This window comes from Anas platyrhynchos, chromosome 25, assembly GCF_047663525.1.
Source record: "Anas platyrhynchos isolate ZD024472 breed Pekin duck chromosome 25, IASCAAS_PekinDuck_T2T, whole genome shotgun sequence".
NCBI classification, from domain to species: Eukaryota; Metazoa; Chordata; class Aves; order Anseriformes; family Anatidae; genus Anas; species Anas platyrhynchos.
This window is the reverse complement of record NC_092611.1, coordinates 6,527,110-6,552,551: the sequence shown is the minus strand read 5'-3', so window position 1 is coordinate 6,552,551 and position 25,442 is coordinate 6,527,110. Positions and strand designations below refer to the sequence as shown.

The following is a 25,442-nucleotide window of genomic DNA, read 5'->3' as shown; positions in this document are numbered from 1 at the left end:
ACATCTCTGCAATGTGGCCTCAAACCTTACATTTCAGAGACAAAACAGAGAAGTTCTCCAGCAAGGAAATTGCTGCAGTACCAAAGAACCCCAAACAGAGACGAGGTCCTTGTTACCCGAGCAAGTAATCTAAGTCTAGGCAACAAAATGAGGCAATTAGAGATAACGACCCAGCATTTATCCTTCTCACTGAGGCTCATGGAAATGAGCAGCATTTTGTTGTAGGTATATTTAGCTTTTGGGGGTGGGGAGGGACAGGAAAGGGATTGGATTATTTCCCAGTTAGCTTTCCCTTTAAGTACCAAAAGGAGTTCTTCAGTGCAGACAAGTGATAAAGCAAGCAGATACTGAAGGAAAAGCAGTGAACAAAAGCATCTTTTACCCATCCTGCCTTAAAAGTTTGGATGCTGGCCTTCAAGATGCTTCTGTTGCCCCTGCAGGTTCAGCTGAGCCCAGATCCTGCACCCCAGGCACAGTACGGGGCAATCTGTCCCTAACCAGGATTGTCACACAAGGAAAAGGAGACCAGAAAGGATGACAAATATTGAATTTTCCCCATGAACTCCATAAACTAAATGGCATTACACAGAGGTGTTTTTAGCTCATGGATCCATAAGGTTTTGCTTTTCTTTCCGTTGCAAATTTATATGTACCAGCATAACTTGTAGCAATCTGGAGGGAATAAGACTTCTCGGGGATATTTTGCAACTTCCACTTAAGCTCAGTCTGTCTTTATATTCACTGTCATCTAAACTGTGAATATATTATTTTTTCCCCAACTTTCCAATTTTATCATCTACCATCAGTGTCATTTATGTGCAATACTGCCTAGATGGGAGCCGAGGATTTTTATTTATTTATTTCTCATTCAGTAACTTCACCTTAATGTGTTATAATACAAAACATAACAGCCCTTACTGGCTCGGATAGGAAAGTTAATATTTCATTTTCTGTGTTTTATGTCCTGATGGCTTCCTACTAACATCAGAGGTAATTCTCACATATTTCACCAGGAAATGTAATGGGGTGGAAAGACATTCCCTAGCTCTGCAATCGCTGCTCTAGCTGAGACAGATGGAATAGGGACTTGCAGAAATGCATTGGTGGTGTCTATTCTGGACAGACTCTGGGCAATTTATATAAGCTACTAATACGTTTGTCAGGGAGACATCAGACATTTTCTTTCTTTTGTTTGTTCTCCCCACAAATTGGAGAAAAAGAATGGACGCATTTGCCGAGATGCAATCTTTAAGTTAGTGGTGTGGAAAATTGCATTGATATTTCCTGAGCAAAATGATCAACTTTATTGAACAGCAGCAAGAGCTGAACATTTGCATGAGGCTTTTAAAAAGAAATCTTCATCTCCTCTCTATGACAAGTGAAACAGGAAGTAGAGCAATTTTATCTGGATGTACTCCAAGGCACAAGGGCTTAATTGGAGACCAATTTATTTTTGGGACAGAAGAAAACCTATTGATCAAGGGCTACATCGAAATAAGAGATGTAAAATTGGAGACAAATTGAGCTGAATGTGCTTTGAAGGAGGAAATTTGACGGCTTACAGCACTGGAGCATGTAGCATGGTCCTTTCAGCCTGAAGATGCCAGGTTGAATAACTCACATTCAAGACCTGACTAGGTGTGAGCAATTCAAACAGCTTGGGCCATCTCTTATTTTCGTGTCAGGCTGCAGGTTGTCCCCCTACAGCCACCAATATCTCTGGTACGTGCAATTCCAACTTCATCAAGAAAAATAAATGGAATCCGGAAAGTGAATCAAATAACACGGTCCCACAAAGCCCAGGGAAACAGGCTAGGAGAAATGGAACTATTTTTATTGCCAATATCATTTCTTCACTACTAACAGAAAAAGACCTCATCCCCATCATAATCTTTGCTTCCCAGGTCAAGTCCAAACAGGGTCCTTCTAAATACCAGCAGTGAAACCCATCACTTGGTCTTCTGCACATGGAGAACAGGCGTATATTTATTTCATGTTAGGACCTAAACGGGCTTCCAGAGAGATTTCTGCCCTGTCCACTCTCCATCGAGGCATATTGCTGTTCAAGTTATTTACAAACAGCCCTACCTTCCACATCTATAAGCTTTTAACCCTGTTGCCTGGATGGTTTAGGATCTCATCAATGCTGGCAGACCTCCTTTGCCCTTAATTTTTCAATTTCATAACAAAACTCCTGAATCACTCCAGAACACCACCTTTTTCTGGGTTGCAGGTAGATTATCCTCCCCCTTCCCCCCAAGTCCCACGTTCTCACTCACAATCTGAAAAAAAATATCACATGGACTCACATCCATACCCAAAAGCTTACTTTCCTGCCTTGAACATCAGAAATCTTTTGTGGATGCACACACGAGTCTGTCCACACTTCAAATAGTTTCACCGTCAGGTATCTGAAGATTGTCGCCCTGATTTCCAGAAGCCCTGGGACTCTGCGAGCCTCGCATTCCCCGTTAGATCTCACGTCTGGAACATTGTGGACAGCGATAAGTTTATTTAAAGGAAAAAAAAAGTAAAAGCACATAGAAAGCCACAGCAGTCCCAGGACTTTCATTACGATTCAAAGGAAGAACTCCCTGCAACTGCTGTCAGCAGCATGGCTGGCATTCTGAGCGAGCCTCCAGCACCAGTTAAAAAGAAGCTCTGCCAAAGAGAGGGGGGGGGACGACATAAATAATCCAGCGGTCACAGCTCGCACCAATCGGCTGAGCTTTGTGCTTCCCAGCTCCCTGCCTCAGATCAGAAGCAGCCACATCACACGCTGACATGAAAGCTGCTGCTAGGGTCCTTCCGAGCTTGAAAGACCTGGTCTTGCATTTCCTACTCCATCCCCTTCTTTACCCCTGCTCCTCACTTGCTCTCCAAGCCCCTCCCTTGCTCACTGAGTTAATTATTCATAAAGTGAGGCTCTATGGGCTCCCGTTAATCTCTTCCACTCTTCCCAGTTGAGGCAAGCGACAAAGCCACAGCAAAGCACGCAGTGCTGATCAAAGTATCAATGGCAAAAGATCAGAAGTATTAGGATAGCAAATGCCCCTAGCATTTGCCATCCTAAACTGGAAGTTGGTGCCAGTTAGTCCCACTGCATCCCTGGGACCCAAGCTGCAGGGATGCTTTGCTCCGCCTGCAGGGATGCAGGCACGATGCTCAGCACCAGGGCACGTGCAGCACGAGGGGTTTAATGCTGGCAGCCTGGCCCTCTGGTAAAGGGGCTGCCAAGGAGATTAGTGAAGCAAAGAAATCCTCAGGGCTCATAATTCTGCTCTGGGGATTGGGATAATGGCATTTGCCAAAAGAAGAGGATAAGCCAAGAAACCTTGCTCTGCAACATGCCTTTTGTGCAAGTCTCAAGCAATAGACCCATGCACAGCACCAAAGCAAGCTGCTCTGCTTTCCATCACCCAAATTTCTTGACAAATTCAGCTTATTCCTCACGCCCTGATCAGGTTATGTCCCCTTTTTACACATTTGGGCAAAACTCGCCCTGAGGATTTAGAGGTGTGAAAGAGGGAAGGCTGCATTCAGCCCCAGCTAACAGACAACCCCAGCTGTGCTTTAGGGCAGTGACCAGCCAGACCCATCTGCAGGAGCTGTGGAGAGAAGGAGACTGCCTTGTAAAGTCAGGAACACAAACTTATGGTCATGTTTTAGCCTGAAGCAGCAGGATGAGGAATTTTCAGGCAGCTATTTTTGACACTAAGGATGCTATAATCTCTTGCCCTCTGTGCTGCTTTTGTGCCTGTTCTGTTCCCTAAGGAGATTTTAAAGGTGAGCTATAAAACAGGGAGAAAAGGGAAAAAGAAACATGGTTTCAGGTCCCAAGTTAGCATCCAGAAGTATGTGGTGGCCTAAAAACCTCCTATTAGTAACAGCGATGAGCAGAGGCAGAGAGCCCACATCCCACCTGGGAACAACCTGCATGTTTTGGGTGCTGAGGCACCAGCAAGGACTTTCAGGCCAGTATCTCAGGAGGCACACGTGCATCTTCAGTCTGCACAGAGGGCAACAACCCAAGGATGCAATGTCTCCAGCTTCAGAGGGACGACTGCAGCGCTACGCTGCTCTGAAGAGCACCAGTCTCAGCCCCCCAGTCCCCAAATACAGAGTTGCATTTCCACATCTAATCTGCTCAGCACAAGCATATTCCCCTAGAATGGGGTCTTTCCAGTGCAGCACCCATGGGATCCCCTCAGGAGGTGGAGGTTTCTGGCACCCTTCTTGCAGAGGAGCTCCCCTCACCCCCAGGCAGCATCCCCTGCTTGCTTCTGCCCACAAAACACTCAGAATTCACACACAAAGGCCAGCAGGGCTGAACACGAAGCATGTCAACATTTAGCTTTTAAATCTAGGGCTGCGGGGCTCTTTCAAGAGAGATATTCCCTTGCAAGGCACCAGCTTTGAGATGAAACCCACCAGAGACAAGAACACGTGAACCTGCAGAGCCTTTGCGTGGCAAATCCCCCTTTTGCCAGACACTGCCTGTGTTCTTGTCTTCAAAGCAACTTCAATTCCCTGTATTGTCATCAAGCAGAGGAAAACCCTCAAACCCAGGGGCATGTGAATTCACATCAGTGACTTCATTTCTGCAGTCTCTCAGCTCAGATTGTTGCCTACGGGGCTGAGCCCAGGTCTCTGTGCATGTGTGCAGTTCCACCTCATCACTGCTGAAAAACAGCAAGGTTTTCACATGTTTTAATGAAAATTCCTTGTGTTGGCCAGCTACACACTCCATCTCTCCTTGCCTCAGAGGTCAGGAGAGTCCACAGATGACACCTTCATCCCAAGGGCACTGCAAATCCTTACCACCAAGCCTCTTTGGGAAAAAGCCAGCTGTGGGGGCACAGCTAGGGAGTTTGAAATGGATGCCCATGCTCCCAGGACAGAGATGGATAGAGAAGCATACACCTGGACTGAAGCATATCCACAATGCCACCCTGCCAAGGGACACTGCAAAACGAGTGTTCTCATTTTGTAGACACTATCCTGGTCTATTTGTGCTTCCCCTCTCAGGACAGCACGATTTCTGCGCTTCCCAGGATGTCTCAGTAGTTTTCTGTAGCCTGATGAATTTTGCATTGGAGTTTGAAGATGGGAGACATGAGCTGAATATGCTACCAAGTCGGAGCTGATTCCCATTTCAATTCTCCGGGAACACGTAAGTGAATGTTTCATTTAATCATCCCATATCCTCCAAGGACTCTGCCTCTCACCGCTGTCTGAGGGCTCCTGTGCATACAAACACACCTTGAGCAGGAAAGCCACCTTCGGTGAAAGCACACAGGTAAACACATGCCCGAGTACCTCTCCTGCCACAAAGACACCACTGCATGCGTACAGCACACAGAGCCAGCTTCAAAGCAGCCCAAAGAGCAGCGAGAGCCCCTGGGGGCTGCTGTCACATCTGCACGGGCAGAGCTTCAGCCCCGAGGGCCCTACCCCAGGAAAACAGCTCCGGCAGCACACAGCTTGATGAAGAAGAACCCAGCCCTGCAGGGAGCTGTCTGGGTACAAAAACTCTCAGTGCTCAGGCTCTGCTGTTCCTCGTTCAGAAAGGAGAGATGAAAAAAAAAAAACACAAACCCATGCCAGAGAAGAAGCCAAGTGAATTGCCTGTTAGTATTCGGAGCGCAGGACCTACACTGCTCACCTGGAACCCAGACCAGGCTGTGCTGGGTGGAAAAAACATCCTGCTGAAGTGTTCTGTAAACTTAGCCAAGCAAGGATTTGCTTTGTATACAGAAGGAAATGAGACAGATGTCCTACAGGAAGGTTTGTGGCAAGGACAGGATTTTATCTTAATGTAGCTCTCGCCAAGAGCATCAAGTGAGGGGCCTCTCAGCCCCTCTGCTCTGATAGATTTGTGGCATCTGGAAAGGCAGAGGCACAGCTTTTATCAATATTTGACACAAAATCCTGTTTTCTAAAAGTCACCAGCTCCTCTCTGGGAATGCAGGGAAGCAACACTTAGCCAGCCAGCTCCATCTCACCGCATTAGGTGATTCTTCAAGGGTGCAGAGAAGTTCCCTCAAGCAGGCAGGCTCCAAGCCACTGTTCAAAACCAATTCTTCAGGCTTCAACTGCCTGAAAACAAGCCTGGAAAAGCTGTGATGCAGCAAGAGCATAAACATTCACATCACTGAATCCCAGGCACTGCAGCCCAGTGTTTCTAGCCCTCCTCAGTGGCCAGGGAAGAAAAACTCTCCCAGGGTGATTTACAAAACCTGTCAAGATGGCCAAAGATGGACCAGAAATGAGAGCTATAAAGGAAATAGGGGAGATTGGGAGCTGAAATTGGACAGCTTGAAGAGGGAAGTGAAGGACCTCAAGCCTGATGAGGCTAAATCCATAAATCCAGGCTCCCAACATAGGGTTCTTAAAGCTGGCAGCCCACGGGCTCAGGGCACAGCATGAACCAGTGCCCGTGGCTGTGCTATTGGGGTCAGAGCTGCTCCCAGCCCTACAGATCTGTGGGGCCTTTGCTGCTGGACACCCTGACATCAGGACACTCATACTGGTGCCAGTGCCACCACCGAGCTGGTTGGAGGAGCGTGGTGGTGGGGAAGCACCAGCTGGGAGAAGTAACCTCGGTTCTTCCCCTCCTAGCATTTTCAGTTCAAGTCTGTCTCCTTGAGAGAGCAGGCTGTGAAGCAAAGGTTTTTCCTTCCTTCTTTCATCCATTCCAAATGTCAAGCAAATCGAGGCCAGCTCTGAAGGGCTAAAAAAAACAGGCCTCTTGCAGCTCTGGAGTGCTGACTTGCATCACTTCGGGGATCTTAGCTCCTTGTTTTGTAAATAAGTCGAGGGCAGCTGGAATAATATACCTGTCAAACAGCAGCGAGCCTCCAATTTCCCCTGACAGCACCAGCTCACATGTGCTGCCTTTTCCAAGAGCCTGCCAGAAGGAATCAATTCTTTAAGCATGTCGACGCACAAACACACCCTGTTGCTTCAGTAGCTTCTGGCCATCGACCACAGACCTGAGAGAAGCCTCACCTCCAGTTTTGGCTCCTCATTTTGGTGTCATGCCAGATTTGGATGCAGCCCTTTGCTGTGAGGTTCACTCAGGCAGTGCAGGTGAGATGTGTAGGTGGGCAGCCCAGCACTTTGCTCTATGACCCCATTTTCAGCTCAGGACTCACCACAAGCTCAGTTCATCTAAAGCTTTGCATGCCAGGGGCCTGTATCTTCCATGAATTCTTTTGGGGAAGTTGCTTTTGGAATAAGTTTGCTGTTTTTAGAAAAATGGGTTATTTTAGAAGGGGAAAAAACACGTTTTAGCTAAAGAAAAAAAAACAATGCTTTGGCTCAATCTTTACACTGGTCTCTGTACTAATAGAAAAATCATTAGAAAACTGGAAATCACTGAAGAAAAATAATTAAAGAATAAATAGATATAGTGGCTGTGCAAATAGAAACTCATTAAAGTTCACAAAGCACTCTGATATTTTGAGAACTGCACTATGGCGAAGCTCTCGTGGAAATTCAGTGTTGTGTAGTCAGAGCAAGGATTAGAGACTGCATCATAAATAATGCATACAGACAGACAGCTTGTGATGAGACCAAAAAAATAAGAGTAGCCCTGCAGTTACCACCAACAGCTTTCGTGCATGGAAAGAGCCACGGGTCATGCAGAGCAAGTCAGAGGTGCTTGAAGATAGAGGGATAAGCAGGGAGAGCTGAAGTTATTTAAAGCAACCTCTATTTGATGTTTTCAGCCTCGATGTTCTTCTCAGAGAAAAATCAAGTACAATGTTATACAGCTTGTGTTTATGTGCTCCAACTGCTGTCCAGGGCCCCCAAAGGACACTACAAACCTTCATCAGCGAGGCTGAACCCCATGCACCTGCAGGTGGAAAGGGATCAAGAGATCCCATTCAAGGATGGAGAAACTCAATCTCGGGAGAAAAAACACTTGCTTAAGGTCAAAAGATGCCTGCGATAAAAGCAGAAACAGAAGAGGTGTCATGGCTCGATATTTGGGACACATCTTTGGTGCTATAAACTGGAACAAGTCTCTGCACGCCTGCAAAGCAAAGGCAGCAGGCTCCTGATCTCGCTCCCAGGGCCGGCAGTTCCCTGCACGAAGCCGTCTCTCACTGCAGGCACCACACTGATGCCAAGAAGTGACAGAGCAGCAGCAGAGCATTTGACACAGAATTAAGCTAGCAAAGCACCTGGGCATCGAGATCACACACCACCTGTGCTCCTGGTTACTGCAGGGCTCTGCACCAAGCAGCTCTGCCCCTTACACCACGGAGTAAGGCAGTGGAGGAAGCACAGCAGCAACACTGCAAAGGCACAGAGAGCTCAAATTGAGTCCTCTATTCAAAGAGGAAACCAGGCACTTCTGATTGTCAGGCCAGTAAGTGATAGCAAGGGTGAATTCAATGTCTTAATTGCAGGCTTACCATGCTGTGCTGGGTCAGACCCACGCTCCCTCACATCAGCACCCAGCAAGCAGGGGAGAAGGGAGCAGAGCAAACACACCCAAGTCTTCCTTTATCACTGCTCTGAGCATTGATTCATCAGTCCACAATCCTAAGGGTAATTGCATTAAAATTATTAAGACTCACACTAAGACCTGGACCATTGAGCATAAGCTTCGGCAAATTATTTTTACTTCTCCACAAGTCAGTGCACGATCGTCTCATTTGCCACGCCGAAGGAGCAGAATTTCACAGCTCTGCGGAGAGCTTTCACCACGTTCCCCCCACCCAAGGACGACCCCTTTGCTGCTTGAGCTAGCAGAACGGCTGCTGGCAGCAGAAGGCTGCTCCCCCCGCCCGGAGCAGGGGCTGCACCAGGCATTTACAGCTTCATTAGGTGTCAGGGCCTGCAGACAAACAGCTCCAAAAGGCAAAAATATCATCACCAGGGACACGGCAGCTGGAGCCTGGGAACCTCAGCCAAAGCACTGACCAAATGTTTCCCGCTCCGTGTCAGGAAACAAACACAAATGTTGACAAATAAAACACAAGAGCTGGGCTGGGCAGGAGATCCTTCAATATTTCCCTGTGCCTGGCTGGTGCTTTCGAACACGGACACACGCAGAAGCTTCCTGCTGTGCCCAGAGCTGGGAACAGGGCCCAGAGCCCACGGAAGGTGCCAGCCCCTCCAGCAGGCACTTGCCTGTCACCGTTCCCCAGCAGGAGCTCTGCAGTCACACACAGCTCATCCCAGACCCCAAAACCTCCCTTTCCATGGGCAGCACTTGCCCTACTCTTCTTGCAATCCCTACCATGTGGATGAAATGACCAGAAGCAGCAGGTCCTGCGTGCAGAACGACCCCACACGCTGTACAGGACTTTGAGGGCTCCATCCAGACATCTCCCCTCAGCAGGTGCAGTTAGGATCTACCTACAGGGACGAGCTGAGCTGTCTTTTTTTTTTTTTATACTCCAAAGCTTCTCTTCCCAGCCCTGGGGCTTCTCATTTTTCAGGTGATCACCACCTATCTACCCCAGACACCTTCCATTTTGATGGAAAACTCATTGATGAGTTTTGTTTTTTGTTGTTTTGTTTTGTTTGTTTGTTTTTTTAGGATTTTATCACTTCAGGGACCTCTTGTTGCTGATCATCGGCAGGGAGGAAGAAGGATCTGAAAGTTAAAGGACAAGACCAGGACCAGATCTGCATTTGAGCAAGTTATCCAGGGACCTTAGACAGTGAACCAAGAGGAGCAGGTGCTTGTAGGGAGCACTGCATCCATGCATGACCCAAAGCAGACACCTGGACTTTGCGAACCTGCCTGATCTGCTCCTCTTCCCCTTCACCACGATGAAGCAGCAGATAAACAGCTGTAGCCATAGGTTTGTCTTCCTCCATGCAACATAAGCAAGATTAATCTCAGAAGCATCTGTTTCTGGCAATGGGGCCCTGCAAACAAGGGCTCCTCCACTCCTCTCCTTCCATGCTACAGCTGTGCAGACCTGAGGGGGAAGGATTTAGATGGCACTGTCTAGCGAGGCCTTCTAATGAGCCTGGTTTTGGCTGCGAGCACAGCAACACATTTGCAGAACCGCTACACCACCCTGAGATGCCATCTGACTCCGTTTAGGGACGTCTGCTGCCGAGCTCCCCTTTTGTAGAGCTCCGTGAAAACAATCACAAGTGGGAGGACCGCAAGGAAAGTGTTCTTGTGAGCGAGCCTGGGTTGTGAGTCAGGCTGGGACAGCACACGAATGGAGAAAATGGGCAACAGCTCGTCCTCCCCAGAGCTGGCTACATTTCAGCATTAGAGAACAGCTTGTGAAGCACGGGGAGCAGCTGAAGATTGCAAGCACGTACCATTCGCCATAGCCAAAGAGAAGCAGCACCAGGAATAGGTCTTTGTGAACACGAGGACCAGACCTGGAGGAAGGTGTTGGGAAGGTGTTTGCCTCCAGTGGTCAGCTTTCCTTTTGATGGGGAAGGAACCCAGCCCTTCTGGTACACAGATGCTTTGGTGTTTTATCAGGAGCCACCCAATCTGTCCCCAGCTGAGCCCCAAACCTGCAGCAATCCAACACCTGAAGCCTGTCCTCTGCTAAATGTGGCTGAAACAGGCTAATGGTGCAGAAGTTATGAGAAGCATGTACACAGACACCACTTATGCAAGCCTCATTTCTTTAAGAAACCAGGCTAAAAAAAGGCAATGAAATCCGCACCACCTTCCACATGCTCCAAGGTTAAAGGACCCTTTATTTTAAGCACCGCAAAAGCTTGCTCAGGTTCTGTCCTGAAAGCTTGAGCAGGTTCAGCACCAGAACTGCTGCTGTCCTCTCACAGCCAACCCCATCTCCAGGAGGAAGCTGTCTGAGCGGTGACTGATGGAGAAACCACTTCATCACGCCTCCCAGAGGACATCACGACAGCAGGTTTTCATTCCAGAATAAAAAAACACTCCAAAGTAATTAGTAATTATGCTACAGCAAAGTCACTTCTGTTCCAGAAGAGTGTCCATGCAGGCAGCTCTTCTGGAAGGCTTCCGGCTGAACAGCTTATTCGGCAGCAGCAATTCCCATCAGTTCCCCAAACGACAATGATCTCTCACTTCCCCTCCTACAGGGAGGAAACCAGATTAGGAAAGCTGGTGCTCTTCAGGAGACATTTCAACTAATTTGACAGATCTACCAGTTTACAGGAAACAATTTTGGTGTGTGTGTGAGTTTTATAATCGCTGGCAGATAATTAGAGAAGGATCAAATTCTTTCCCTGCCCTCAAGGAGAAGGCAACAGGAGCTCAGCTATGTGTTGGCCATCCAAGCATCCACGGGGCAGAGCTTTTATGGACTCCAACCATGCACGGAGCATTGGGAGCGTGCATTTTATTACACACCAGAGAGTCCAACGTAAATCACAAGCCTGGAGGAAAGCTGGCTGCGTTACTCACAGCTCCTGGAACCGCTTGTCCAACAATAAAAGGGACATGAAAGACAATATTTGAATCCATAAGTGCAGTAGCCACAGGCAAAGCATCGTGTCCAGCCCCAGGATCAGGGCACTGAGCATCTCCGCTGCCAGCAGTGATGCTGGGCTGCTTGCAGCCCCGCAGGATTTGGGAGAACATTTCCAGCCCTGCCTGCTCGCCAGACTCCAAGTTGTGAAGGCAGAAGGGTTAACTGAGCCCAAAACGGCCTGGGCTGATTTTGCTGTGGGCTGGCGTGTGCTTTAAGTGCACCCATCTATCTTTGGCGCTCCTTAGCATATTTGCTCAGCTTATTTGCATACACAAATATAAACTGTGCTCTCCAAAAATTGCTCAGAGTCTGGAGCAAATTAAACACTCAAGCTGAGGAGAGTGGGAGGAAGGCAGTGAAAGAAAACTGTAGCTACACCATGCTCGGGGCCTGTGGCTGACATGGCTTAAAGCAAAGAGGCCTTGCAAACATCGAGTACAAGGGGAAAACATTGAGAACATGACAGGGAAGTCGTGCTGCTGTAAGAGATGAGACGCATGAGTGGTTTATTCCTGCATATTTTCGCGGCTAATATGGAAACTGAATCTGTCTGCGGTGATAGCAATTCTATTTAACCAGAGAAAAACAGTAGTGGAGGAAAATCAAGGCAGAGAACTGATCCAGAGCTTCTTGGGATGAGGGATGCGACTGATCTCCATGCCTTTAGCTGAGCACTGAGTGGCCAGGGGAATTAATTGCTCTGCAGACACCAACTCCAGCCCATGTGGGCAGATCCCAACACCCAGTTTTGTCTAAACAGAAACTTTTTGCATCAAAAAAACAGATGGGGAAAAAGCAGCCCATGCTGGCTGCCCACCCCCTGGCAGAGCAAGGTGCTCTGGTGCAGCTGAGCAGCTGGTTTGGGGCTCAGCAACACAAAAAAAAAAAAAAAAAGGCTCTCAGGGCTTTTAGCACAGGGCTGTAAATATCTGTGATTTTTCCCAGCCCGGGGAGCCACGGGAAGCAAGTTGCTTAGTCAAATTCTGGCGGGCAAAAGCTCACATCGAGCTCCGTATCAACAGCTCGCACATTGAGCTCACCCAGGAGACAGGATGGGAGGCTTAAACGCAACCTCAAAGAAAGGTCAAACGAAATAGGTTTGCTCAGCCCAGATAAGAGTTTTCTGAACTGGGGATATAATAACAGACCTCTGATATGTAAAAGGTTGGTCTGAAAAGGGAGGTGAGCAATTATCCTTTAGGCCACTAGAGGCAGAACAGAAGAGAATAGGGTGAAGTTGCAAGGGAGGAAATAGGAAAAAAGGTAAATTTAGGTTTGTTGGTTGGATAAACTTCCTAGTGCTGAGGGAAAATAAGTACAGAAACAGACTGTTCAGGCAGGGGGCTGAGCCCTTGTCAGAGGAGGATTTTAAGAACATCTGCCAGGGTTGGTGTCATCTAGTCAGTTGTGCAGGGGATAGGGGATGGATTAGAAGTCCCACCAACCCCATATTTCTAAGATTGTTTCTTCTGTTTTTCATACACAGAATAAAGAAATGAGTGTTCTGCAAAGAATGAACCAAGAAGGACAAATTGAGGGTTTTGTCCACATACAAAGGAACACACGATGTGAAAACCAGCACATGGTCCCCAAAAGCAGGGGCTGTGCCTGGTGTCACAAAGCAAAGTCCCTCCAGCAGTTCCCATTTAGGGTGGAGAAGAGAAACACCTCCCTTCCTGCCCTCACTGCCCATGTCCAGACAATCCTTGGACACATGAGCAACAGCCACCAGAGTCCAGAGGAGTTTCAGTGTCCCACCTACTGTCCAATCTGTAGCTGGGTCCAACTCCTGATGCACCAAAGCAGGCAAAACGCAGCTGCACAGAAGTTAGAGACTTCTAAGAGAAGCTTCTTTAGAGTAAAAAAGCATTTCAGGTCTATTCTAGACTGATTTATCCTATGGGGACAGGGCAAGACTGGAATAAATCTATACTAGCACTGTATGCTCAAGGGAAAAGGGTAGAAAACATTATGGAGGCTCTTTGCCCCTCACTCCCTCAGCACTTGAGCTCCCAGGTAGAAATCACGCAGGGTAAGAGAGGCAGGAAGGGATGCAAAGGGACCTACCATGCTGGAATCAGCCCAAACTCAAATTACTTCTTTTTTCCCCCCCTCCAGCCATTGCAGATAAATTAAGTCTGCCTCAAAATACCTTTCAGGAAGATGTTGTGTGGAAAAAGTCCCTGTCTGCCCTTTACAAAGGTCAAAGCTCTTCTAACCAAGCCCTCCCAGACACTTGATCAAATCAAGTGGACCCAAAACCACCTCTGGAACAGACCCAGGCCCAGCCTCCACCTCCAATCAATGAGTTTTTCATTTGGGAGATCTCAGCCCACATTTCTAAGCAGGACAAGCTTCATCAATGACAGCAGAGCTGGCACCACAGCAGGAAGACAACCCAGGATTTCCATGGCTCTATTAATTCTTGGCCTTATTTTATATCTCCCCCTTAGCCATGTAGCCCAGCCCTGAAGTAACATCCCCACCAGCTTCTGATGCTCCCTGCAACCTCAGCACCAGGAAATCTGTCTCCATCTGCCGAAGTGTGAACCACAAACCAAGATTTTGTTCCTGGATTTATAACTTCTGACTCCACGTGTCTGACTGCAGATGGCTGTGACCTCCAAACGCACTTGTGAGCACTTCTGAACTTGGGAACATTTTGAACTCAATTAAAACCTGGTTCCTGTGGTCAGATACTTGGTCTAAGTTAATCAACAGCAATTCTAACACAGGAGTTTCTCACCAACAGGGATTTCTCCCTCAAATTTTGAATTTTCACCATGCCCAAAGTTGCCTGTACTCTTTTCCTTCAAGAAGGAAAAGAACCAAGGCAAAAACATTGACTTGCCTGGGGGAACTTGGGTACACTCAATGACAAAGATGGGAAAGGATCCAAACAGTTCATTGCTGCTTGCCTTTGATCTGCCACGCTTCTTGCAATGCCAAGGAGCATCTTGGGCACATTTCTGAAGGAATTAGTGAGGAATCCTGCAGCTGAAGTTCCCAGTGAATAGCAGAGCTGCACACAAAGGATTCTCAAACATTTACAGAAGAGCAGAGTGAGGAATCCTCTTTGTTCTGGGCATGTAACATTAGAGAACCTGTCAGCTCTCATTTCACTTGATGACTTGGATAAATCTCTGTCTTTGTCTTTCTGCTCCTCTTTCTTTTATTGTTTTTCCAAGAAACAGTTGACATGAAAAATGAGAAACAAGAATTGCACTGTCAGTTAGAAACACATACATGTAATGAATTGTAAACTGGTTGACCCTTCCTGGGTATTGATTCTGTTTTTTAACCAGGAGGGGGACCATGGACTGGTTTGCAGACGCTAATGAAAAACTACCAAATAAAAACCAAACCCACGATTTTCATATTTTAATCTTAGGCTTGCCACAGGGCTGGCTGGAGCACTATAACACAACATAATTCTCACCAAAAAAAGGCTTCTCTCAAGTACCCCTTTCTGTCTGAACAAGAAACTTGCCAGTTTTCATTTATCAGTTTTAATCATGAAGAAAATGTAAATAATTGAGACCATAGGCAAAAGCAGGGCTCTAAAAAGAAAGCTCAAAATATTTTGCTTTCTGGGATTTCTATCTCCCATCAAAACCTTAAAAGATGCTCATGAAATATTTTCACCAACTGAAAAAGCATTTTTATGAAAAAGCATATTTCCTGAAAAAATTTGCATTTCTCAAACAGCTGCAATAAATCCTCATCTCACAGGGATGCTGCGAGAGGGATGCTAAGCTTTAAACAGTTTTAGAAATGGATCTTTGGCATAAATCAGCCTAGTTCCACTGAAACAAGACTCGAGGCTCAGATGTGCAGGATGCAACTCCAGAGCAGCTCTCCCAATTTACACCAGGTGAGTGTTTGCCCCCTTAACATCCCCCCCAAGCAGAAACAGCCATTACACCACATTCCTAACTTGAAGCAATGAACATTTTTAATCACCCCAGCCAAAAGCCTGGGTAAAGCTGCGCTGCTCCCACTTAAAGCCTTAAGCGCATTCATCAGCATCACAGCTACTATTGTGCATTGCAAATGACCGGGACCAGGTAACAAAGCATTCCTCTAACTTCCCCTGTCATATGATGTATGTTGTTTGCATTGCAGAGAGCAGCACCGGGCTGATTGACTGCATGCAGTAACACAGACTAAAGGACAGGTGCTTAAAACAGACTTGCAAATGAGAGCAGAAACACCAAGTGCACTCCCAATACACATATACATTCAGCAGATATTTCCCTCCACCCCACCCAGGCCAGCAAAAATACATATATATTTTTTTAAGCGAATCCTGGAAACACTGAGCCTTCAATCTTGGCTATCAGCACCCATGGAAAGGGTAGGTAACTCCGGAAAGTATTCAGCCTGCTGCTTTTAATCACACCACTGCCTGCATTAGCTACATGTGCTGCTTTTTCCCCCTCTCGTTCTTTGCAAAGATGGCTTGTAAATAACTTTTTCCAATCTCTCTTCAATCAACATCACCCAGGGTGTCTGGAGCTATCAGACACCACAGCATTGCTCTGCAGCCCAGCAAACAGGCTGAACTACCAGGCCCAGGGGAGCATCTACTCAGACAAATGCAGGTGCCTGGAGATGCAGAGGGCTACCTGCCAACTTTTGGCCACCAAATCCAGGGGTGTCTTTCCTAAGCCTTGCAGAAAGCGATTGCAAATGGCCTCACACTGATACAAAGTTCCAGTTTTTAGCAAAACCATCCTGGCTTCAGAGCTGGATGGGGGTTTTCACAGGGGACCAGAACCCCTGCCCAATTTCTGCCCTACACTCTGACCCAGGGGAGCTGCAGGAGCACAAAGTGCTAATGGAGATCTCTGGTACAGGCACCCTGAGAGGCCAGGAGGTGCAAAGGAGCAAGACACTGGGATGTGGGAAAAACATTAGCAAAGCCACAGGGTTAAATGGCCTCAGCACATACTGAAACACCCCTGCCACATTTTACATCTCACAAAAGCCATTTATTTGTTCCCTGCCCCATGCAGCCCTGCAGCATCCCCAAACAGGACCCTGAGCTGTGCTGGGGTGCACAGGAAGTGCCTGGCCTTATGGAGGGGCAGAGGGACAGACTGCAAGCTCAAAGCCAACAGATGGGCATTTCTGGATGAATTTTTAGCTGTTCCCCTTGATACTATTTATAACAAATCAAGACCTCCTGAGGCACAACCTTGGTAAACTTCCACTCATCTGCCACTATGGAGCGAGGAAAAAAAGCCAAGGGAGGGATCTGGGGCTAGGCTGCACAGTCATCAGAGCTTCTTCCAGCTTTTTGTCCTTCCCTTGTTATAGCCCCTGGATACACAGAGCAAGAAAAAGAAAAGAAAAAAAAAAAAAAGAAAAAAACACCCAAGAAACAACCACAGAGAGAAAAGTGCTGCATCGACATTTCTGGGCCAGATCAGGAGGCAGAGATGGAAATGAATTCCTGTGCAGCTGCTGTCTCATTGACAGATATCACTGCTCTTTAAAACACACTTATCTCACTGACAGATCTGCTGCACTTCTCCACTGCCTGCCCTAGCACTCCAGGCTGCAGGGAGGCGCATGAGACAGAAAAATAGAAGCAACAGAAACTTTTCCTACCTTATCCACGCAGCTGGGAGATGGAGGGAGGCAGAGCCGGGCAGATCCAGAAGCCAGGCTGCCCCTACAGCCACTGGGAGATGTAACCACAAAATAAAAACAGCCAAAAGCTTGAGCCCAAGTGGGACAGGAGGCAGCAGACAGCCCTGTAGCTGCCATACAAAAAGCTGAGGAGGGGCCGAGCTGCTCCATAAATACCCTCCCTGCACAGTGCCCCCAGGTGCTGCCTGTGAAGCCCCAGGGCCTTGGAAACACCTGGGCAAAAAGCTCTGCAGCACATCGATCTCAGGTGGAAGGGAGAGAATTGGGGTGATTTTTAGTAGATTGAAGAAACGAGGCGTGAATAGGGGAGAAGTAATTCTCTCGTTAAGTCTAAGGAGAAAAGTTCATTGTCTCCATTAACTGAGCCAGCTGCGTGCCTAAGCCAGGCTGACACCACCCTCACCTGCTTCGTGGGGAAATGATTTTGTTGTCTGTGTTTCTGGTGCTTTGTTGTTTCTCCCATAGGAGACAGGACAGAATACAATAGTAAAATTCTGACAGATTTCTGCGTTTTAGGGCTGGGGAGAAACAGTTCCTAGGAGTCTCCACTGAAGGAAAAGCTACAGCACGAGTCTTTTAGGCATTGAAGAAGCTCCAAAAGCTCATTTCTGGAATTAGAAGTCCACAGGTTCCCCTGCTGCAAGGGCTTATTTTGTAATACATTTAGGTTTGCAACATGGATAAGGTTTCTTTGCTCTCATTCCTTGCTTGGATGGGTGGAAAAGAACCCCCCATGTCAAGCTGGTTCTCAAATGTCCCCAGGGAATAGCTGCAAGTATTATCAAAATTGCACTGTGATGTAAACGATGACTGAGCATTTGAAATTTTCCACCTATTAATACTCATTGAAATTATTTAATTCCAACAAAACTACCTGGGAAAATATTGTCTTACAGCATAAGGGTTTTCCTTACACTGTCTTGTACTGGCTGAATTCCTGAACCACAGCTGAAAGACTGGCACCTGGAGCTAAGCCTCAAATGAGTTTGAGTTATTGCCCATCTCTTGATCAAGTTTTGGAAGAGAAGAAAAGAAGAGCCGCAAGGTCTAAATAATATTCATAGTGATGGGGGTAGCAAGGGAAATGCTTTATGCTGATCACATGGAAATAAAACAAAACAAAAAAAAACACCAACACATCAAAGCCTGAGCAAAAAAAAAAGTGAATTTATTAAAATGGTCAAAAAGAGTTTATTTTAAAATCAATTTGTATTGAACCTCCATAACAAAGAAATCATAAACTCCTTCCAGTGTAATGAACTCGAATTGACCTCAGCCACTCATCCCGAAAGCTGTGGAGCCAGCAGTCAGCGCAGCCAGCCCCTCACCTGCTTCATCCGCGCACCGCTCGATTCATAAAAGCTGTAGCTGTGTAATTTAGAACACAGGCTCTCCAATCCAGAAATAAACCGGCCTCTGAGCAATCAAATTCAGCAGCCACTAAGCTAGTCCATTCCCCATTCTAAGTACATCAGCGGTTTCAAACACAGCGACTGTTTTATCTGAAAAGCAGTAAATGGCATAAATCTAATGCTCAGTAAAATACTTTCGGAGTGAGGATGCTGCACTATCAATTTGCAGAGTCTACCAACTAGTATCTAAGAAATCTCTCACCAGCCTAGTTGTCTGTGGACATTAGAATCAGCTGATCTATGCTGGATCCAAACTAAAATCAAAACCCGCTCTAAAACCTAATGTCTGGCTTAGATAACAAAATGCATCAGCCTGGGTGAGCACTTTTCCTTTTTTTTTTCCCTTTCTTTCATTCCTTCCCCTCCCCCTGTTGCTGAATCCTTAGAATTTTCTCCTGGAATTGCAGATCCTGATACAGCAAACACAAGTCTCCTGCCAACTGGTTTGTTTTCACCAAACAATTGGAGATAGTCAGTGGGTTGCCTGGAGCCCGTGGACTGCAGCTTGAAAGCCAGCACTGATGTGCTGCTACACAACATAGGACAAGGCAAAACATCTCCTGGTGCATCTGCTGACCTGCCAGTCCCATGCAAGTGCTCAGAGGAGAACAAAGCTCCTTGCTCAGCAATAAACAGCGCTGCTGGATTAGGAATAGAAGATCAAAAGAGAAATTTCTTCTTGTGGCCAGTGAGTCAGGAGCCTGCCTAAGCATCCTTTTCAAAATGGTGCCGGGACCTGCAGCACTTTAAAAACATGACACCAGATTTAAGACATCCAGCTGGCATAAAAAAAAGAAGTATCGTTGTGAACCATGAGCTAACAAAGCATTAGCTGGCTGGGGAGGCTCCGTGCAACACAGCTCTCCCGTAACAAATGCGTCGCAAGCTGTGATGGAGCCTTTTCTCTGGGCTGAGCAATCAGCCTGCCCCTGGCCTCCATGGGCTCTCTGGTGGCTATTGCCGCTGCTGTGCTCACTCTTCAGCTCTCCCTTTAGCTGGGGAAGTAATGTTGGGCTCATTCTCCCAGCTGGCAAACCCCATCAGAACTTGGACCTGCTGAAATCAGGCAGTGGGGTCAGGCTGATGAAGGGCAGGGCTGGCAGGCAGGCAGGGACAGGGAGCTGGGCTAAAAGCACTGCTGAGTTTGGCTGCAGTAAGGAACAAATAAAACACTTAATAGTTATCTGTATGCATTCCTATAAAAAAGGATTATCCCCCCTTACATCCATGAAAGCCTTTACAAAGCAAGCTGGCCGGACTAAAAGCCTGAAGCCTGTTCAGCTGCGGAGCACCCCAGGGCTGGGGGAGGACCACGTCGATACCAATTACGAGTGAAGGGATAGAGCTCTGTCCTGTCAGCACTTTTAGGTGTGCAATTAGTCTCCCTAACTGTCTCGTGGACAGGTGAGGCTGCCTGCTGCCGGCAGCGATGGGAGAGGGATGCTGTGTGCATCACGAAAGGGCCAGACCGTCCTCAGGGTGCCAGCGGGCATCAGCTCCTTGGGAAAGTGCTGCAGCAGGGGAAAAGTGGAGAAAAGAAATTCTTTGGGCAATGATGGGAGGCTTTGGATCTGATACCAGCACAGGGCACATGGCTCATGTGTGCCCCTTGCTCCCAGGTGGGGGTCCCGTGGGTCCCACTGAGCCTTGCCTTGCCCTGCAGGGGTGCATGGCAGCACGTTGATGCTCAAGCGAGGGCTTTGCAGAGGTCTCCAGAAAAACAGGGGTTTATTGTCACTGGGAGGTTTCACCAAATCATCAGCAAAACACTGAGTGCGGAAAAATACTGGAAACAATCCACCCACGTGGCCAGAACAAGAGTTTAGGTCATGATAAATCTGTATTTGTCCCAGACATCTGCCAGACTTGGCCAGCGTTGCTTCGCAGGAAGTTCCTAAGGGTGTCAGTGAAAGCAGAAATGAAGGAAACAGCTTGAAATTAAATACCGGGCTTTTCTTCTCCTCCTTCCACCTAGCCCAACCATCACAGGTCCACCAGCTTTGACCAGACCCTGGCCAAAGCCTTGAGGAGTGGTTCTCAGGGGTCTGCAGCCAGCTGGATGAGAGCTGGGCATCTCCAGGGCCAGGCTCAGGAAGAACTTGTTGGAGATGCTGATTTTGTTTTCCCACGTCTCAGGTACTGGAACGCAACCAGCATGCTTGGACAGATGGGATTTTCCGAAGCTTGTGGGAATTTCCTTCCTCGGAGACATTTCTCTCGCTGTGAGAGTCAGGGGAACGAGGCCAGTGGGACCAGAAGTTATTACCGGAGCGAAGCAGCCAGACAGCAGGTTGCACACACCTTGCCTCCCCAGGGAGGCGGGCTGACATCGAAAAAGAAGCAACCGACAGCACACCGCTCTCCCTACAAGCCCGTCTTTATTTTTAGAGCCGCGAACCAAAGAACATTTTGTCTCCCAACCAGATCAGAACGTCTGGAAGTATCTGGGGGGCAGCTCCGCTCCTTTTTTTCTATCTTTTCTTGTACAAGAAAAGAGCAGGGGCAGGGAAGGGAGCCGTGGTGACACAGCCCAGTGCTGCTATCGCCGTTATCAGCCCCGGTGAGCTTCCCGGGAGCGTGCCTGGAAGGATGGAGAGGCACGCGAGGCAGAAAAAAAGGCTTCATTTAGAAATGCATTTCATTTACATTTTTATAACAAAACTTCAAAGTTCTGATTGATCATAAGGGCTTCACTTAGTACAAAGAGCAGAATGATTAAAGCTCACATAAGCAATGATTGTGAGCCAGAAGTGAAGTCATTCTCCCTTCCTGATGGAGGTATGTTTATCCTGCAAGGGTTTACACCTTCTCCCCGAGTCAGAAAAAAGCTTCCCGGCAGGCTGTATTTATATTGAAACCACATGTGTGCAGGCAGGGTCTCCAAGACTAAGGAGAGGAGATGCAGCCTCACTCCCAACTGTGTGTTTAATAAACCACGCCGCAAGCAGAAAGCGCAGGAGAAGCTGTGAAGGCAAAGCTCCCAGCCCTGTGCGTGCTGAGAGAGGCCAAAGGGTGCTGAGCCAAAGGATGCTGAGCCAAAGGGCGCAGGGGCAGTGGGTGCAGGGGCAGTGGGTGCAGGCAGGTGCTGTGTGGTTCTGTGCCTCCTGGGGACCTCAGCCCTGGTCTGATGGAGCCAAGGAAACCCCACGGTCCCTGCAGGGTTCCCCTCGTGGAAAAGGAGCAAAGCAGCAGCCTGCAGGGCTGTGGGCAGAGCCCTGGGTCCCGCTGTGGCTCAGAGCCCCCAGCTGTACGACAGCAGCAATAACAGCCCTGCCTGCTCCTCTCTGCCTCTCTGCTGGCTGCCTGGGCACCCTGAGCTTGGGAATGGGATTTAGGCTAAAAACCCCAACGGGGTAAGGCTCAGCCGCGTCCTGGGGTAGGTCCACCACAATATTGCGGGCATAAAAATACCAATTTTCACTGCTCTCGGCATGGAGCAGCAGGCACACAGCGTTTGAGGTGGTCCCTGCCCAAATTTGCGGGCTCTTGCTCAGAAATCTTGGAAGCAAAAAAAAATAAAAAATAAATTATCCCACTAAAACCCATCCCGTTATCAGGAAAAAGGATCAAATGCTGGTTAACGGCTCTGCTCAGATGTTTTAGAGAACTGCTTCGGACACGACCCAAATGGCACAGCGAAGGGCTGCAGACCAAGTCCAGCTCGCCTTGGGAAGCTCCGGAGCGGCACCGGGTACAGGCAGGCAGCAGCTCTGCACTGCGGCACCGTTTGGAGAGCCCAAAAGCTGCCCAGACTTGCAGAGCACAGTTTTAAACCAGTGGGTTGAAAAAAATGAGGAGCATTGTGTGTATGAGAAAGGAGATGGTGTTGTTAAATAAGTTTGGAGTTTTCGGATAAACCTTCTTTTCCTTGGGAAATGCTCATTTTATCAGGAAACCTCTTCTCTGCCCCAGCTTGGAAACTGTAACCCAATCTGACCTGAAATAATAAGGGCTGAAAGGACTGACAGGTGAAAGGACCCCAGAGAGGAAACTGTGGGCTTACAAGCACCCTTTTCAGCCTGCATCAGGCAGAGCAGGAGTTAAACCATCCCATACAGATACAATTTTAATATGCGGGGAACAGCTAAAATCTGCTCAGAAGCAGGCAGCAATATTGACTGCCTTCATTGTTGTGATAGCGGAGTGGAAGCAGCCTCAGAATTGGAGGCAATCCTGAATTACTGATCCCACTTAAAAATCTTTGCTTGCTCCCAAAGCCTCTCCCTTAAACAGCAGCTGAAGGACGAGCAGTCGGAGACCTGAATGATTTTGAAATTGCCCAGATTTTTATTTTATTTTTTTTATCTTTGTGCTTCCTGAACATAAGCCACATCTTGATTTAGAGTGTATCAGATCTTGAATTATATATATTTCTTTTTTGATTGAGAATACTCTTGTGGTGAAAGGAGCCCGGTGCGTTTTATTTGTGATGCCATGGCTGGGTTTAAGATTGGCCAAACACGGTGATATATGCCTGGTTTGTTCTCCTCAGAGCATTTTTCCGGCTCTTTAGCGGGAGGTTTATGGCTTTTTTGTGCAATATGCATTCGGCAGCCTGCGTGTTGTTTTTTTTTAAATAATAAATACAATTTTTTCAAGAAAAAAACCTCAGCCCCAGCTAGCAGCACGCACCATGTACCCGTGTTGGTGCCAGAGGCCGTGAGCCCTTCCCGGTGGTGGCACCAGGAGCGAGGCCACAGCTGCACGGGGTCCTCAGCTGGCTCCAGCAGCTGCTCCTGGCTCACAGGGAGCTTGGCAGCTCCATTCCCTTTACAGCTCACCCCAGCACCGTGGCATCATGCATGGGAATGGGGGAGCCCTGCTTTCCCCCGGGCCCTGGTGCCGTGCTCAGACAGCAGCATCCCTCTGGACCCATCCCCACAGCTCCGTGGGTCACCAGCCCCACTGTGGCAATCAGCTGGGCACATCTCAGGGCTGATTTGGATCCCTCAGAGCTTTCCCCGAGCTCTGAGCTAACACATTCCTTGCCCATTTCTGGTGTCAGCTAGAACTCCAGTTGCCAAAGCAGGAAAGGGCTTAACCCCCGGTAATACCCCAGGCAGGGTGCACCCCCGTGATGAGAGCAGCATGTTCAGCTCACCGGGGTCTCTGCTGCCCAGGAGCTGGTGACAGATCCAGGAGGGCACAGGATTAAAGCCCTTCTTGCTGCCTAGCACACCGATAACCCTGCCATCAGGAGTGGGGTTGCCAACACCAAACCTGCAGGTTTGCCTTTACTGCAGCGTCTCCTTCCTAATTTTTTTATTTTTTTTTTTGTGGAATAGCAAAGACAAATATAGGATGCTGTAGAAAGTGAGAGCCGAGAGCTACGGAGAGGCCGTGGCCAACGAACAGAACTAATGGATCACTATTTAATAATAATGCTTACACTCCAATAGCTTTGCAGCTTCAAAGCGCTGTGCAAATGGGAGCTAATTAATCCGCGCCGAATCCCAGCCAGGTATTACTGGAGCCTTCCTTCCTCGCACACCTAATTGTCCCCACAGCCACAGTGGGGGAATGCGGAGATTGCTGAGATAGGAGGAAGCAGGTTCATGCTGCTGTGACCCCCCACACACACACAAAATGAGAGGTTTAGGCCCTGGGGAGCAGCGCTGGAGCTAATGATTCATCATCTTCCAGCCATCCCGAGGGCTACTGTTGTTATTACCCTAATTTGCATGGGGAGGAGAGAAAGGAGCATCAGGAGATGAAGTGCCCGGGTGGGGACTGAGCGGAGGAGGAAGGTTAGCAGCAGCCACGGGGCTCGTCCCTATGTTGGGAACCAGCAGCAGGGCTGGGAGAGGGGCTGCATCTCCCTGTCATCCCTCAGGGGGTCATCCCTCGCTGAGCATCCCTCGCAGACACAGCCACGGCATCTCCATCACGCCTAGAAGCTCCCAGCTCATCCCCAGCTGCTCTTCAGGACCATCCCATCCCCGTTCCATCTTCAGCCAGGAACCACCACGGGCTCTCCTGCATCGTCAGGGATTTCGGCACACCTTTCCCATTTTCCATGCCCTTTGTGCCCGTTCAGCCGGGGTGACAGCACGAGCAGCTGATCTCCAGGCCCGCCGGGCACCTCGCCATCAGCACAGGGGAGGGGAACAGAATAATTTCTGTTCTTTGTCACCAGCCCTCACGCTCAGATCACAGCGCTGAACGGGATCAATGAGAATGTGCTGCTGCACTTCCTTAATGCTTTATTACAGGCACCAGGGTCCTGCTAAACAGCATAATAAAATATCAATAAATAGACTGGTTGCTGCAAGGGCTCCTTCTGCTTCTGCAATTTCTCCACCTCACGCACGATTTCTGCAGCTCGGTGTGTCGCAGCTTGGCCAGAGGGGTTTCTGGCACGCGGGGAGGGATGGGGATGGATGCAGGGACCGGCAGCAGCACAGGGCTGCCTGCTTTCGGAGACCAGCACAGCACCAGAGGAGCTCTGAAGCCCGCTGAAATTGTTCTGCTCTCAGCTTCCCACAAAACACCAAACCCCAAAATCATCCACGAAGAGGCAAAAGTGATCTCCTCGCTTAATAACAATTCTGGTGGAAAAGGAACGTAGAGATTTTTTTCTTCCAGTTTTTAAGGCAAGACTTCAGGGACTGCTGCTATGAAGAGATGTTTCATTGCGCAGGTAGCTAATGCACGCACAGGAGTAGTGGAAAAAAAATATAAAAAGGCTACACAAAGCTGAATTGTTGTGATAAAGCTCAGACAGAAATGGGTTTTGATGATTGATGAAAACCACCAGGATTTTCATTCTGGAAAAAAAAATAAAATAAAAAAAAAGCTTTGACCTTCCCCCCGAGCTGGAAATCCTCTACCCAGCCTGTTCTTCTGACCTGCCTCATTTTTGATATAATCTCATCTTCAGTGCCCCTGCCTACAATATCTCAGCAAAGTTCCTCTG

General features: G+C 48.1%; 1 long non-coding RNA gene across 2 annotated transcripts in view; it reads right to left on the bottom strand.

The window, feature by feature from the left end:
- LOC110353386 (uncharacterized) overlaps window positions 1-17,221 on the bottom strand; it is a 154,663-nt gene extending 137,442 nt beyond the window's left edge. For both annotated transcript variants that reach the window (XR_011804907.1, XR_002403818.4), the window contains exon 1: window positions 17,073-17,221. This is a non-coding gene — a long non-coding RNA (uncharacterized lncRNA). The remainder of the gene's footprint in view (window positions 1-17,072) is intronic.
- Between the last annotated feature and the right edge of the window lie 8,221 nt (window positions 17,222-25,442).